Genomic DNA, 16,084 nt, shown 5'->3' on the forward strand with positions numbered 1-16,084 from the left:
GGGATCTTCAGCACAGCTCAGAGGCTATTTTGGAGAGATGCTACACATTCCTTTCCAAGGGCAGGCACGGTGTCCCAGCTACCGCCCGCAGTTTCCTTCAGAGCCCAAGTACTTGTGGAACAGGTCCAAGAAAATAGAAGATGGTGCCCAGCAGTGTGTGAGGTGCTTATTTTGCCTTCAAACCGTGATGGACATTTTGGGGCAAATTGCACCACAAAGAAGAATTCTGTGTGGGGCATCCAGAAACTAAGGTCAGAGAATGAAGATCCAGTGAGCACAGATGCCCCGTCACAATCCTAGCTCCCAAAATATGGGGTGAGAGACATCTGGCCAAACCCCAGCTCTGAGGGTAAAGGTAATCGTAAAAGACCCAGCCTGGGAGTTCTGGCTGCCCTTACCCCACCACCTTCACATCCTTACGCATTTCTGTCTGTACTCATAAGAGCCAGACACTCTCAGTCTGCTGACCATAACTGCCCCAGCCTGGCTAAACCTCATGCAGAAGAGACAAGGTATGTCCCAAATCCAGGCTGTGCAGTGGAAATGGACCCCCAGGCAGTGTCTGAGAGGAGAGCACACTACCCATCACCTGAGGTGGAAGCAGTGTTGGCTGGGGATGGGCAGAGGATACTATGGGGCACTGCTTATTGCCCTTTTCTCACCTGTGTCCTGGAGAGATAATCTTCATTGGAGCCATCACATGAGACTGAAATAATTTTCTAGCAGACGTAGCAAGATAGAAAAAAATATTCAATAGAATTTTAGAAAAAATTATGAAAGGCTAAATAGCCTGGCTTGAACAGTCCCTGAAACAAATTTAGAGGAAGAAGGATGGGGGCATAGGTGTGAGGGATGCAGGAAGAAAGAGCTGCCACACCCCAAGTGGCTGCTTGGGGAGGGACGGTCACCTGCTGGGATCCAGGTTAAGGAAGTCAGTGACCCATGAGCAGCAGGCAGGAAGCACCAGGAGGCTGGCCCTAGTCGGTGATGAACTCCACCATGACACCCCGACAGCCTTCACAAAGTCTCTCAGCACAATGCTTGGCTGGAGATTTCTTCTTTTTAGGGAAATCACCTAAATAGCACACCCTTGAGCCCAGGTTATCATGGGGGTGGGACAGGGGTGGGACAGGAACATAACAAGAGCAAAAATGCAGACCTCTACCATGAAAAAAGCTAAAAAAGCAGACTGTAGAAATGTTCAGAACTTTCACATGTCCATAGACTTGGGGGGTTAGCCAAATTTTCAGGGACCAACGAGACTTCTGAGTTAAGGAGATTCAATTTAAAAAATGAAGAATAGGCTGTACCAATATTTGATGTACTGCCAAGCTCAGAATAAGAATCCATTCCATGTTGATTCAATGAAGACTGACTTTGGGTTTAAGCTTTATGTACCTACTCCAGGCATCGGATTGTGCCAGGGACTGTGCCCTGTTTCCAAGCATCTTACATTCCTTTCGAAAAGGCATTGCCTGTCCTCAGTGACACATGACCAGAGGTGAGCACGGTGTGGAGGTGCTCATGTAGACCAGTGGAGGCGTAGCTGGGCTTTCAGGAAGGGGCTGCTCTCAATCACAAATGCTGCTGAGGCTGGGGCTTCATCAGACAGTAGATGTATGGCTTTTTATTAAGTGTTTTGATGAACAAGGAAGATTTTTTTAATTTCATTCCACAGATATGTGTCTAACATTTTGTTAAATATATTGCAATAAAATTACTTTATTTTGTAATTTATTGTTTTATATATTTATTTTTATTGGTGTGTAATTCACTTGCAACAAAATGTATGTATTGGTTCACTGAATTCTGATGTGTGTGTGTGTGTGTGTATGTGTGTGTATACACATATATATATTCACATAACCATTACTCAAACAATGGTACAATGTATTTCCCAACCTCAGGAAGGTCCCTGCTGCTGAGCCTCCATCCAAAACCACAGCACCCTCTGCTCTGACTGCTGTCACCCTCGGTTACGTTTGTTTGTTCTCAGGCTTCACATGCACTCTTTGGTATGGGGTGTCCTTCATTCCACATGGTGTTCCTGAGATTTAATGTCTGTGTTAGAAGGAAGACTCCACTTGGGGAAGGTTAGGGGAGCTTAATAAAGTGGTTACAAATTGTGGTCATTGAATCAGGATGCATTATCACCTTGGCTGAGTCACACCCAGAGTCAACACCTGAGGGGAGGGGGAGGGAGTGGTCACCTGACCCAGAGGAGAAAAGATGCCTCCCTTAGGCAGGGTGACCTACGGCCAGTGACACAGCCAACTTGGACAACCAGGAGGAAAGAAGCCAGGACAAACTGTATTGACCCACCTGCAAGGCATCCAGAGAGAGCTCTTCAGCGAACCATGTGGAGGGAGCGGAGGGGAACATGGAGAACTTGTCCTCAGAGAGGGCAGCACTGGGCAGCACTGGGAGCAGAGGAGGTTGCTGAGGTGGAAGGAGCCTGGCCAGAGAAGTCGCCAAGGGTGGAAGCTTGGGGCCCCCCTACACTCGACATTTCAAGCCACCACAGTGCCAAGACCCAAGGGTTTAGCAATGGCCAGATTCCTGGCTGGCTGGGGTTTGGGATATTTCAGAAGTACAATCATGCTTCTTAAACCACAGACTTAAGTCAAAAGGTGCTAAGGGCACTTATTTCTAAACGGTTCTATATTTGTTTAAATCAAGCCATCAGGATTTTGCTGCTGGGAAAGTCTACACCAAACCCATTACAGACATGAAGTTGGCTTCTGTGTATTTCCTCAGGGTAGCCATTGACCTTTAAGGAGTCTGAACTTTCCACCAAGGAGCCAGCATGCTGGCAGGAGCTCTGGGCCACGCGGGAGACGCTCGAGAAAGGTTTCTGCAAAGGAAGCCCCAGTTTCCTTACACTGACCTCCATGAAGCTAAGCATGCTTAGCTCATGCTTTTAATTTGTGAAAGGAAGCCATCGAGTGGAGCCATGGGGTCAGCCCCTGGCACAGCGAGAGTGCTGTATCCCAGGCGAAGCCGGCCCAGCCTTCCACACAGGCCTTGGCCTCAAGCAAACTCCGGAAGGCATGTGTGCCATGGCAGACCTGGACTTGAGATCATCCTGCAGCTTGTTTGCAATCACTCACTCAAAGTTCAGCCCCACCCCACCCCAGAGCAGTGGAAACAAGCCCGCCTCCTGCCAGCACCTGCCCCTGGCCCATTCCTGCAGTTCACGGCAGAGATGATCTCTCCACCTGGAAGTCTCAGATGCCATTCCCTGATTATAGCCTGAGTTCCCACATTTATCCAGGATGCCATGAGGGCCTGTGATCTGGCTTCAGGTGTCTTTCACACACCATCAAATTCTAAAGATGCCTGTTTTATAACTCTTCCCTCTCCCATTGGTCGTGTAAATTGGCCCTGGCTCCCACAAAACCACAGACAGAGGAACCCTTAAGGAATACTGTGTAGTCAATACAATGAGCCCATGGGAACTCTTACCAGGTGTTGTTACTGAAACAACAGTCAGACTGGGGCACCCCAAACAGGTGCTGCGGCACCTGGACACCTGTTAGGCAGCCACGCCCTCGGTTCCCACTGCAGACCTGCAGGACCAGAATTCAGGGCCAGGTCTGCAGCTGGGTTGGAACAGCCTCCAGATGATGCTGATACACACGGAAGTCCCACACAACTGCTCTGGATGCAGGCCAGTGGTTGGCAAACTGCAGCCGGTGGGCCACACCTGGCCAGCTGCCTGTTTAGTTATGGCTCATGAGCTAAGAATGATTTTATATTTTCAAATGATTACTATTAAAGTGATTATGTAAGTACCAAAATCACAACCTTAATTTTGTCTCTTGGGCTACAAAATTTAAAGCTTAAAATTTTCACCATATGGCACTTTGTTGAAACTGTTGGCCATCCCCTACTCTGGAGGAACACAATTAGGGCTCAGGGCAAAGAGCTGCCCTGCCCTCTGTCCCCTGCCCCAGTGCCTCCAAGGGCCAGATGTGTGGGAGGCCGGATAGCGAGGGAAGAGTCCATAGATGCAAGCTCCTGGGACTTGGAGCAAGGCAGAGAGAGCTGGAGGTGATATGGGGGAGCAGTGGAGACGTGGTTAACAGAGAAAAACCAGTTCGCAGCATAGCTACACTGTGACTTCACACTTCTGCAAGACCACGTCCTCTCTTACAGTAATACGTATCCTTTAGGAGAGGCAGGGAAGCCATGAGTGAGAACAAAGACCATGAGGGGAACCAAACGAGAAAAAGGATCATGTATCCGAGCGGTTAGAATGGAGGCTCAGAAGCAGGAGAAGCCAAGGTTTGCTTCTGTCTCCTGCACAAGCTGAGCAACCCTAGGCAAGTTACCTAACCTTTCTGTGCCTCAAATGACTCATCTGTGAAACAGGAACAGAGCAATGCCTACCTCGATGAGATGAGTTGCAGACGAATGAAACAAGGTGTGTGAAGTACTGACCGGAGAGGCTGTCTCACCATAGCACATGTGGGAGATGCCACTCAGCTCTGTGTGCTCAGTTGTAAGTAGGTGAGACAGATCCCCCATTCAAGGAAATCAGAGTCTAGTCAGGAAGAGAGAAGACGGCCATCCAGACTCAGTCTCTGGGGCTGTGGAGAGGACTCCTTAGGGAAGGAGAGACATGCAGAGGCGCCTTGGCAAAATGTCTCTTGGAAGCTGCAAGCAGCTCCACATAACCGCAGCTCCGGTCCCTGTTCCCATTATAAGGGCTGGAGGCAATGCCAAAGAGACAGGGAGGGACAGATTGCAGGGGCCTTTCCTGCCATAGTAAGGAGCTTACCTCTAACAAATCAGAACCCTCTGTAGAGGGAGTATTAAAGTCAGTGCACACCACTCCGTAAGGAAAGTGGGGAAAGGAGTGAGTCTGTGTTGGCAGACACACCGCTTCTACATCTAGATTAGAGCTGAACAGTGTCCTGGACACAGTGGGGAGCACGCGTGGTGGAACACCCCAGGGCACACAGATCAGCACGCGCGCCTGGGTACCCGATGAGCACAGGGCTCCAGAGAGAAGGGCGTTCAGGTCTGTGGGCGGAGTGCAGCTGCGGCCCCAGGCACATGGCCAGGGGTCGGTACAGCTACCCAAGATGAATCTCCTCTCACCAGCCCAGATATGCAAGAAAACAAATGCAAAGGATTTGTGACCTTGGAAGGCTAGCGAAGATCACGCTCTCTTACTAGGAAACGAGAGTGCCCTCCAGGAGCAGGGCATAGAGCAAGCCTGACTCCAGGCGTGACAGGGAAGGCGGCATCATCACCAACTGCCCGAGTGCTTTGAGAATAAAGATGCCCCATCAATTCCAGACACTTAGAAACAGAAAGGTAACAAGTCGTAGAGGGGAAAGGAAGAAAGGAAAATCTGTCATGGAAAGTCAGGAAGGAACTGTTAACACTGACTTCTGCTTCAATAGCAGCAAGGCTAATCTGGCTGAATGGGGGTTCGACACACCAAATTTTAACCCTAGCACCAAAAGCAAAGTGAGCTATGCTGAACATGTTAAAATTCTGCTCAAATAAATTTAAAACCGTTTCCTCTCTTCTTGTTTCACAATGAATTAACAGAATCAACTGAAAGAACGATTTGATTCCCACAATTCACCTGTAACTGAGCTAGAAGCCTAACACCCAGGCCGGCTGCTGGCGGAACTGAAGCGCAGGAGGCGGAGGCGAGAAGGCGCCTCTGATGGTCACTGCGCCCCAGGCTCCCTGATGGGCAAGGCGAAAGCAGAGACAGAGCGGCCGCCCCGCCTGGAGGGGCGCTTGCCCAGGCAGCAGTGTGAGTCCGCGCACTCGGTGACAGCAAGACGCACCCCAAACACAAGGACCGACCTCCACACTCGCCATAGCCAATGAGTAACCACGTTCACACTTGAAAGAAATTAGGATAGAAGGGAGGTGGGTGCAAGGGTATAAAAAGACCAAGCGTAAAACGCTTCCTTCCCCAACCTCCAACTCAGCTCAAAACAATTGCCCCGCCCTGTGAAGTTCACTCTTAACCACCCAGTTTGTCAGCTCCGCCTGCCGCCTCCACTGCCACTCTCCTGTTCAGGCTTCTTGCTGCTTCCCATGGATCGTGGGGAAAGCCTCCGCATCCATCAGCCTGGGGCCCGTCCTCTGCCACCCTCACCCACCCTCCCTTGGAGGATGGCCGCCGGAGTGGCATTCCAGAAGGAAAATGATGTTCTGAGCTCCTGCTTAACATTCTCTACTTGCTCTGATCACCTGCCGTGCGACCCCCTAAATGATGACCATGGCCCTCCCGCTTCTTTTGCTACCACCCTTATCTGCCCCAGCCTTTCCACTCGTCATCTTGATCTTGGTCAGCTTTGGCTCCCAGAGCACACACAAGGGGACTCACTCCATGCCTGGACTCATGTTGCTCACTTGGTCCACTGTGCACACCTCCAGCTTGTCCACCTGGAAGCATCCTGTTTGTGTTGGTCAGGTAAGTCTATCTCTAGCTGCTGTAACAGACAGCCCTGAACCTCGTGTCCCAACACTGAAGGACTGTGTGCTCACTTCACCACCCAGTACAGGCTGACTGGGGACTAGTTCTGAGAAGTAAAGCTCTCCCTTTCCAGTGGTTTCACACCAGGCCCCCAGAGTACCTTGCTGCATCTCCCATAGCCTTTGAAAGGCAAAGGAAGAGACAGCCGGGAAGTGGAGTATATCTATGAGCCCACTGGGAAAGAGTAACCCACTGAAAACAATTAGGCTGTGTCTGTGGCAACATCTTCTCAGGACCAGGCACAATGCAGTCTACCTCTGAAGGCTTTACTGTCTCCCCCCTCTCTTCCCAACTGCACTCAAGGATTTTTCTCTTCCACTACAGGCATGAGACATCAAGAGGATTAAAGCACTGAGTCTTTGCTTCCATTCCCCACACCCATACCACCCAAAGGAGCCATAGTATATGTTTGAAAAATGCCTGTTAGTCTTTAAAATACTGCAGCAAAGTGAAAAAGCAAAACAAAAACAATGAAACAAAACGGGGATTTGTGCAGATGAGGGTGCAGTAGGGAAAGAAGTGAGCTTTTTCAAGTACCACTCTCTAGGACTGAAAGGTACTAGGTAGGTAGGTGTCCTAACATGTGAATGAGCAGAAGGAACGAATGAGCAGGATGGAGGAGAAACAGATTGTGTGCATCACTAAAGGGACATTTCACTGGGGCCAGGCACTGTGCTAAGTTCCTTTCATCTTTTACTTACTTTAATGCTCGGCCGTTATCCCATTAGGTAGGTGCTATTAACATTGCTCCTTTAGGAAGAAGCTGGGATTCAGAGACAATTTTTCCAGATCCCTTCTCCATATAGTGACTCAATTAAGATTTGAACACAAGTCTCTCACAACCTTCAGTATACAGGAAACAAAGGACATATGGAGTACTTACCCTGAGAATATACCTGCCAAAAACAACTCCTCATGGTTAATTGGGCCCAAATTCCTAACCAGAGTCTAGCAGCCATTGTTTGCAGAGATCCCTTACACAGGCTGAACTGCAGTGAAAAGCCACACACAGGGCTGCCAAGCCTCCTGCATTGTGCTCCTGCCCTCTGAGTCAACCCTTATAAAAGACCTTCTAGGATTGAAATTTCACCAATAGGACCAAGGCTTTTCTCCTCTAAATGGGACTACACAGCTATATTCTAATTTGCATTTTTACCAACCAATCAGAGCAGCTCTATTATAACCAATCAAGACAGTGCTATTCGGACCAATCAAACTGGGAGGATTTGGAGTCCTTATTTGCATAGCAATGAACCAATCAGGACCAAGGGAGGACACTCTTCTCTATATGAGCCACCTTCTCCTTAGCCTAAGGGAAGCATTTCAGTTTCCCTCCAGGACTGTATTTCCAGGGCTGGCACTGTAACACCAAAGCTTTCTTGAGGGAGCTGAATGGAGACACCAGGGCTGTAATTCCTCGGCTTCCTGACACAGGTCTCTTCACTCAAGTTGCTCAAAAACTGTGGTATTTCACAACTAAGCTGTTTTCATTAAATAAAGTCTTCTCCCATCACCACACCCAAAATTGGGGACTCCTGTTTGCATTGAATTGGTATCAACAATTGACATTACATTGTGGAGTGGTGAGATCTGAAGCAACAGGCGTCTTCTGACACCTTCCTGAACCAAAGCATTGGTGCCAGCATTAGTCCCTTGGGATCAATTATCTTCTGAGTATGACAGAGGGTTTTGTTAAGTCCTCTGATATCCAGGTTCTTGCATTCTTTGTGTTGATATCTCAGAGTCTTTATTCAGTTTAGGTAGGGGATTTTCACTTGTTAATCTTGGTTCATGTGTTTGGGGCCTAGGAAGGGTATCATTCAGTCACATTTGGCACTGGGAAAGGTATTTTCCAGGTTGGGATGGCCTTGTCCATAAGGTTTGTGGGGACACCCACACTAATGGGAACCTGCAAGGATGCTTTGGTAAAGAGGGGTTCATGTGAGGATGCTCATGCTATGGTCACTTGGGGGTGCTGACCATTAGGAAGAGTGCAAAATGTATAACCATGCTCTACAATTCTCATGTTAATAAGCTGTCTCCCAGTCACAGTAAAGGGAACTTTGACTGATCACATGTACAACAAAAATTATGGTCCAGAGAATTGTAATTGCCTAAGCATCTGGACAGACATCACACAGGATGATGTTAAGCTGAAATCCTAGAGCTTGTCTACTGGTGTGCTCAATTAGGACAAAAGAAATAACACACCTCCCAGAAATATGAAAGCCTTTTTTAACTGGTACTTTGAGAGCTCTAACTTAAAACAAACCGAATGGTGCACACATTTTAATGATTTATGTGGCTTCTTTTCCCATCTTGTGCTCAGGCTGAACCTCCAGAGCCATGTTCTTCTCTCGCTCTTAAAGAAAATGTGTGCCCTTTAATCCAAGTGTTCTAAGACCACTCTCTTTGCTTTCTGAGCTTTCCAATTTGATTGTGAGCTTCCACTTTCCATTCTGTTTTGTCAACAAGTCCAACTTAAGGGACACCCTTAAAGGAGAGGATCTCAAACCTCTCACAGACCATGGAACGTATTCTGTGAATTTTAAAAACAGCTTTAAAGTAATTCTTAACAGCATGCAAAAACTTGGGCCATATAAGCCAAACCTTAACTTAGTCCATTATAAAACAATTTGAATCCAGTTTTTCTATTTATGTTTTTATTGACTGATTTTACTTTTTTTAAAATTTATCTTTATTGTTGAAAGTATTACAGATGTCCCATTTTTTTCCCCATTGACCCCCTCCACCTTGCTCCTACCCCCTCCCCAGGCCTTCACCCCATTATTGTCTATGTCCATGGGTCATGCATATATGCATATAACTTCTTTGATTAATCTCTTCCCACCCCCACCTCCCTTCCCTCTTCCCTCTGAGATATTACAATCTGTTGCATGTTTCAATGTCTCTGGGTCTATTTTGTTTGTCAGGTTTTTTTGTTCATTAGCTTCTTCTTAAAGAAGACCCTTCAACATATCCTGTAGTACTGATTTGGTGGTGATGAATTCCTTTAGCTTTTCTTATCTGTGAAGCTCTTTATCTGACCTTCAGCTCTAAATGATAGTTTTGCTGGGTAGGGTAATCTTGGTGCTCAAGGATCTTAGTAAGACTTTTAAGGAAACTAGTGAGATCATCAGTGACATAAAAAATAACCAGTCAGAAATGAAGGCTACATGAACTGAAATGAGGAATAATTTACAGGGAATCAACAGTAGAGTAGAGGACACAGAGAATCGCATCAGCAATTTGGAATATGAGGAAGCAAAAAGCACCCAATCAAAAAAGCAAAAAGAAAAAAAAATTCAGAAATATGAAGATAGTGTAAGGAGTCTCTGGGACAACTTCAAGCGGCCCAACATTCACATTATGGGGATGCCAGAAGGAGAAGAAAGAGAGCAAGAAATTGAAAACCTATTTGAAAAAATAATGACAGAAAACTTCCCCTACCTGGGGAAAGAAAAAGACTTACAAGTCCAGGAAGCATCCCAAACAAGAGGAACCCAAAGAGGCCCACACCAAGACACATCATGACTAAAATGCCAAAGGTTAAAGACAAAGAGAGGGTCTTAAAAGCAGCAAGAGAAAAGCAATTAGTTACCTACAAGGGAGCACCCATACGACTGTCAGCTGGTTTCTCAACAGAAACTTTTCAGGCCAGAAGAGAGTGGCATGAAATATTCAAAGTGATGAAAAGCAAGAGCCTATAACCAAGATTACTCTACCCAGCAAAACTGTCATTATTGATTGATTTGAGAGAGAGAGAGAGGAAGGGGGAGAGAGGAAGAGAGAAACATAAATTTGTTGTTCCACTCACTTATGCAGTCATTGGTTGATTCTTGTATGTGCTCTGACCAGGGATCAAACCAGCAACCTTGGAGCATTGCAACAACACTAACCAAGTGAGCTACCTGACCAGAACTCTGGATCCAGGTTTTCTTTTGAGTTTTGGATTAGTGTGTAGTCTATGTGTTTATGTATGTCTATGTATGTATGTTATAGGTATGGCATATTTCTTTTGATTTATAACTTTAAAATTAGGTTATAAAGGAGGCCTGTTCAATTAGCTGAAAATAAATGAGTGCCCATAGGAAATTAATAAAGAACAGAAACTAACACAATTGCTCGTCAATAGCCTGGGATCTAGGATTCATTTTTTGTGAATAGAAGCAAGCTTAAGGATGTTGGTTTAATTAACACAGCCATGGTTTTAGAGACACTGGCCTATGTGTGGGCAGAGCTGACTCAAGCTTGAAAAGCTGACTTCAGCCTGAAGCTAATCCACAATCTTAACTTCTGAGTGAATAAACCTGGACTTTGACCCCTCCCCTTCCCTGGGGGTGGACACCGAAATCTGTAGAGACCTTGGACTAATCACAGAATTTTTCCTCTGAGGTGAGGCACCCTGACGCCAGAGCCTCCCTGTATCTGGTCCCTTTGTTCCCTCTGATCGCCCACACATTCCTTTCCTGGCTCGTAGGTCCATCTCTAATGGGGGCAGGTGCATAGAAGAAGGTGGTCTAGGGGATGAAAGATCTGAACATGCTGCTGTACCCAGGACCACATCTCTGCATGTAAGTTCCTATTAAACTTATTAACCAACAAGCTAGACTTGTCTGCCTCATTCTTTGGTTTGTCATCTCCTTCTGCATTTGGGGGCTGCTTTTCATATATGGCCTTTTAACAAAACAATTGGTACACCAGGAAGGAGACCAAAGAAATGGTTCCTGGGAAACAGGCATTGGGGGAAAACTCCGGGTAGTCATCTACTTCCATGTGGGGCAGGGTGGCCCACACACCAGATGTGCTTGGACCATGGCTTGAGCATGTGGGCACCTGAAAACACTGCTTCTCTGAGGCCTTTCTGAAGGGGCAGACATGACCCGGTTGGTTAGCTACCACTGCCCAGGGAGAAGCAGAGGCAAGGACCAGAAACTAGAGAAAAACTGAAACTACAAAGGATGTGAGAATGCCTGCACCCTGTTAGCATGGGACCAGCTGATGAGAAGGTGGGGAGAAAGAGCCCCTTGAACAGACAGCACTTCCTTCATGGGCCATGAGGTCTTCATCTGCACCCATTTCCATGTTTATGTGTGTCCAAGTACATGTGTTATAGATGTAAGCCATTTCCTACCACTAGATGGTATTGCTAATTTATAAAAGAGCTATGTTTAACTGGCTTAAAAACAAGCAAGTACATGCAAAGACTGGCTATCCAAAATTCTCAGAAATATAGAAAGTAACCCAATAGCTTTTGAAGTTAATGTGATCTAAGATTAATGTTTAGTAAATAAAATCTAGTTTATTTTGTTGGTTTATATAGAAAAACATGTCACTAGAGTCATGTAAAGGCTAAGAATTTTAATTAAGATGAAATAAAACATTATGTATTTTTAGTAATTAAAGGAGAAAGTATGGAGATGTATTTTTGAGGGAAAGGAACGTAATTTTGTCCTAAAGTGAATCTGGTTGTTTTAGAATTGGGAAGAAGAAAACAGGAAAATCTGAATGTAAAAATAAGATTGTGAAAGGTTTGTGAAAAGGTATGTTGAGAAAGGAAATTTTGTGTAGTCAAACTGAAAAAAATTGAAATAAATTTAATTAAGTACATAAATTCAAATATCAAAGTAAGCTGATGAAAAATTAGAGTCTGTTTCTTGACCTGGAACTGGCCTTGGGGTGTCTAGAGGGCTCCTGGGATACCTTCCAAAACTGGTTTCTCTCTCTTTATAGAAGATACTGTACTAAACTAAGGAGGCTTATTTGGTATGTAGAAATTACTTGGGGAGCGTCATAGAATAAGAAATAGCATTGGGCCTTCTTTATGTTGTGTTTGTGTAGGTCAGGAGAGTTCCAGAAAACGCATGAAATTCTGGAGGTCTGAGATGTGCTGGCATAAGGTGTCTGTCATCAAAACTGAGGATCAGATGAACAGGATGGAACCTGCATATCAGGTGGAGGCACATGGCATGAAGTTCATTCTGTTTCTGCAAATGCCAGACTTTTGTCCTTGTAACCTGGCAGCAGTCTGCTCCTGGATCAGACATTAAGATGGGTAAAGGTGGCTGTAAGTGAAATGAATAGTTGGGGCTGCTTGGCTCCCACCTCCCTGGCAGTCCTGTTTCTTGGCTTTGCAGCCCTTTATGCCCAATGAGCACTGAAGCTGGACTCGCTCCACGGCCACTTAGTGTGGTTATCAACATGTCCTCCTTGCACATATACTTTCTGGACGGGTTGAGGCCTTTTTCTGCCACAAGGCCTTTGTTGTCAGTTGCAAAGAAACTGTTAGAAATGGTTTTCACTTGGAGTATATCTTCTTAGTGCTCCCTCCGGGCTCCTTACCCAGCCTCACCACCCGCCATGAAACAGCAGTTCAGGACCTGTCACTGTTTCCCTTCCCCGCCTCTGTGAAATGGGCTCATCATACTGATGACAGAATGTTGACCAATGAGCACTCGCCTCTGCTGAGGCCCCGCTGGACCACCTGCAGCAGAGGGATGGGCAGTGAGTCTGCAGGAAGTCAAGGTGCAGCACCAGAGTGATGTTTTTGAGAGTTGGGTGAAGTAAGACCTGCGTTATTCCAGAGGCTGTCACAGACAAGCCTGCTCATACCAAACAGGTAAGAGACACAGGCTTTTGTGAGAATTTGGGATACTGGCAAAAAGTATATCCCATTTAGCTCAATGCTTTCACCCATTACATCAGATAGTTAAGAAGGCACACATATGGGACTGGGGAGCTGAACTACAGGCTGCCTTGGAGAAAGTAAAAATACTTGTCAAACAGGTTAAAGCTCTTGGAATCTCATAGGAGGTAAGCTAAGGGCAGTTGCTCTGGGATCAGCAGAGGCTCGTCTTCTAATCTATCTAGTCACTGAAGTCCCCAACTAGTAAGGGACTGACAAATTGATGACACTTTGAGCAAGGGTTCCAAATACGCTCTGGTGTATACTAAACACCTGTCTTTCCCACCTTACGCTTCTGCTGTTTCTGTGGCATCCAGTCATAAGGAGGCACCTGTACAGTCATCCAAGCTGAGAGTTGTGTATTTATAATAGATGAATATGCTAATATTTCTTCTTATTCCCGCATATGAACAGCCAAGTAAAAACCCTAAGTGATTTGACACCAAGCCTAGGTGCCCTATTAGCTCCTGTCCTGGAAGGCATGGGAAAAATTGTTAATCGTACTTGGATTGCTTCTTTTAAGTTCACTCTTTTTTTGCAGGCATCTATATAATTGCTGTAAAGTGTGTAGTCAGTTGGCAGCTAAATGAGCTACCTTCTGCTAATATAGCCCCTCACTGACCTCTCAGGGCAGCTGTGAAAGAGGGTGGCCTGTGAGATATGAGGGTCAGCTATAGGGTGGAGTGTGGAGGAGAGGCAGTCACCTGACATGAGCACCGCCTGGTCCTGCCGCCTGCTGATGGACCCTCGTGCTGGATCCAGCAAGATCCAGGGCAGAACAAAGACTGCTCCTCGGAAGCCCCCTCAAAGGCTATCCGGCCTGTCCCCTGTGATCCAGGTGTGCTAGGTCACAGACAAGACCCTCCTCTTACCCTGGGAAAGCATGTAATGCATTTTCCCCTTGCCTGGGGCGGGTCATGCCCAGTACCCCTACAATCCTGCTCTGTTCTACAAAACCCCTCAGCACCTGCCACATGATGTGGAGAGTATCCACGGCCTCTTGCCACCACTCAAGAGAGGCCCCACACATAAGTACCCTTAATAAACTCTTAATGTAATGATGAAGTTGTCAGCCTCTTTCTCCAGTCTCTTGACCCCAAGAAATGTTTTGTAACAGTTAATCACTTTGAGGTTCTGAGAAACCTTTGTGGAGTAATCTAAAACTGATTTAAAACAGATGGTTTAACTAGAGAAGAATTGGGATAAGAGTTTTAAGGTGAACTTTTTAGCAACGGTTTTCCAAAATCCTTTCATTACTTGAAAACTGAAAGTTTTACAGTTAAATTAAATGGTGCATTTGATTAAACTTTCGAGAACTAAGATTAGAAAAGGGCATCACTCTGCTATCTTCTCAAATGGCAGACAAGATGGGAAAGCAAGGAGATGAGTTAGAGACCTTAGTGCACCATCATGCAAGGCGAGGAGGGCACAAAATCCCTCAGATGGAGATTCGGATACTCAGGACAAAGCCTGCTTAGGATGTTGTGGTGACTGAGAATGATTACAGTCTGGCCAGTGTGGCTCAGTGGTTGAGTGTTGACCTATTAACCAGGAGATCACAGTTGGATTCCTGGTCAGGCACATGCCTGGGTCGTGGGCTCGATCCCCAGCAGGGGGCGTGCAGGAGGCAGCCGATCAATGACTCTCATCATTGACGTTTCTCTCTCTCTCCCTCTCTCTTCCTCTTTCTGAAATCAATTTTTAAAAAATGATTACATATACAGATGAGATATGTGTGCTTGGTAAAAGAAGGTATAAGGGATGGAAATACATTTTTGTTGAAGAAAAAGTACTTTTGTACTACAGCAAAATGATTGTTCTAGAATTAAAAAGGGAAAGGATAGGACAAAACATGAAAGGTTTATGAAATTTACAGAAGGTTCATGTATGTTGCAAAAGGTTTATGGAGAAGGTACCTTGAAGGAGAAATCTTATGTATGGTCAAAGTAAGCAACATAGAAACTACTTATTTAAGAGTATGATAACACAGAATTGGAATTCGGGTTTCTTTCTCTGTTAAAGAGTGTGCTATTGGTAAACTTTTAATAGAATATTATTAAGGAAAAGTAAAGATTTTATGTTTTATTAAAATTACTTTCTGTGATATGCATCATCAGATATTTGACTGCTTAGGCAAATCAAACCTTTTTAATACTAAAAAAACTAAATTTTAGCCCCGCCAGGCATGGCTCAGCAGTTAAGCATCGACCTAGGATCCAGGCGATTGGGGTTCGATTCCCAGTCAGGTCACATGCCCAGGTTGCAGGCTCGATCCCCAGTCAAAGGTGTGCAGAAGGCAGCCGATCAATGACTCTCTCATCATTGATGTTTCTATCTCTCTCTCTCTCTCTTTTCCTCTCTCTGAGATCAATAAAGATATATTTAAAAATTAATTAATTAATTAATTAAATTTTGCTTCTAACCGTTTAAATGTATGCAATTGCTTGTGAAGTCTTCAGCTATCCATGATTAAATGGATAGGTAAAATAAGAAAACCTCTCTTTACAAGGGTGGGAATAAAACTAACTAAGCCTATTTGAGGTTTGGAAAGTGAGTTTTAACCCAGGTGCCCCTTTCTCAAGGATAAAAATGGACTAGTGATCCTTTGTGTGTATTTTCCTGGGTAAACGTATTCTCAGTGTCACAGGGCTATAGATGGAGCAGTCACTAAAATACTTCTGGAAAGGAGTTTTTCCTCCTTGGAATATGCCTACAGAGCTCCATCACCATTGGGGCATCCACTTTATGAAAAAAAATTTACACCAGACATGCAAATTTTTTATTGTGCTTATTACCCCAAGTCCTCTGGTTTTATAAAACAAACTGGAGAGGTACTTGAAATGCAGTTGATGAAACTTGTTGAAATTTTTAACTTGCTTTGGCCTAAA

This window comes from Miniopterus schreibersii (genome assembly GCF_964146895.1).
Source record: "Miniopterus schreibersii genome assembly, chromosome: 7".
NCBI lineage: Eukaryota > Metazoa > Chordata > Mammalia > Chiroptera > Miniopteridae > Miniopterus > Miniopterus schreibersii.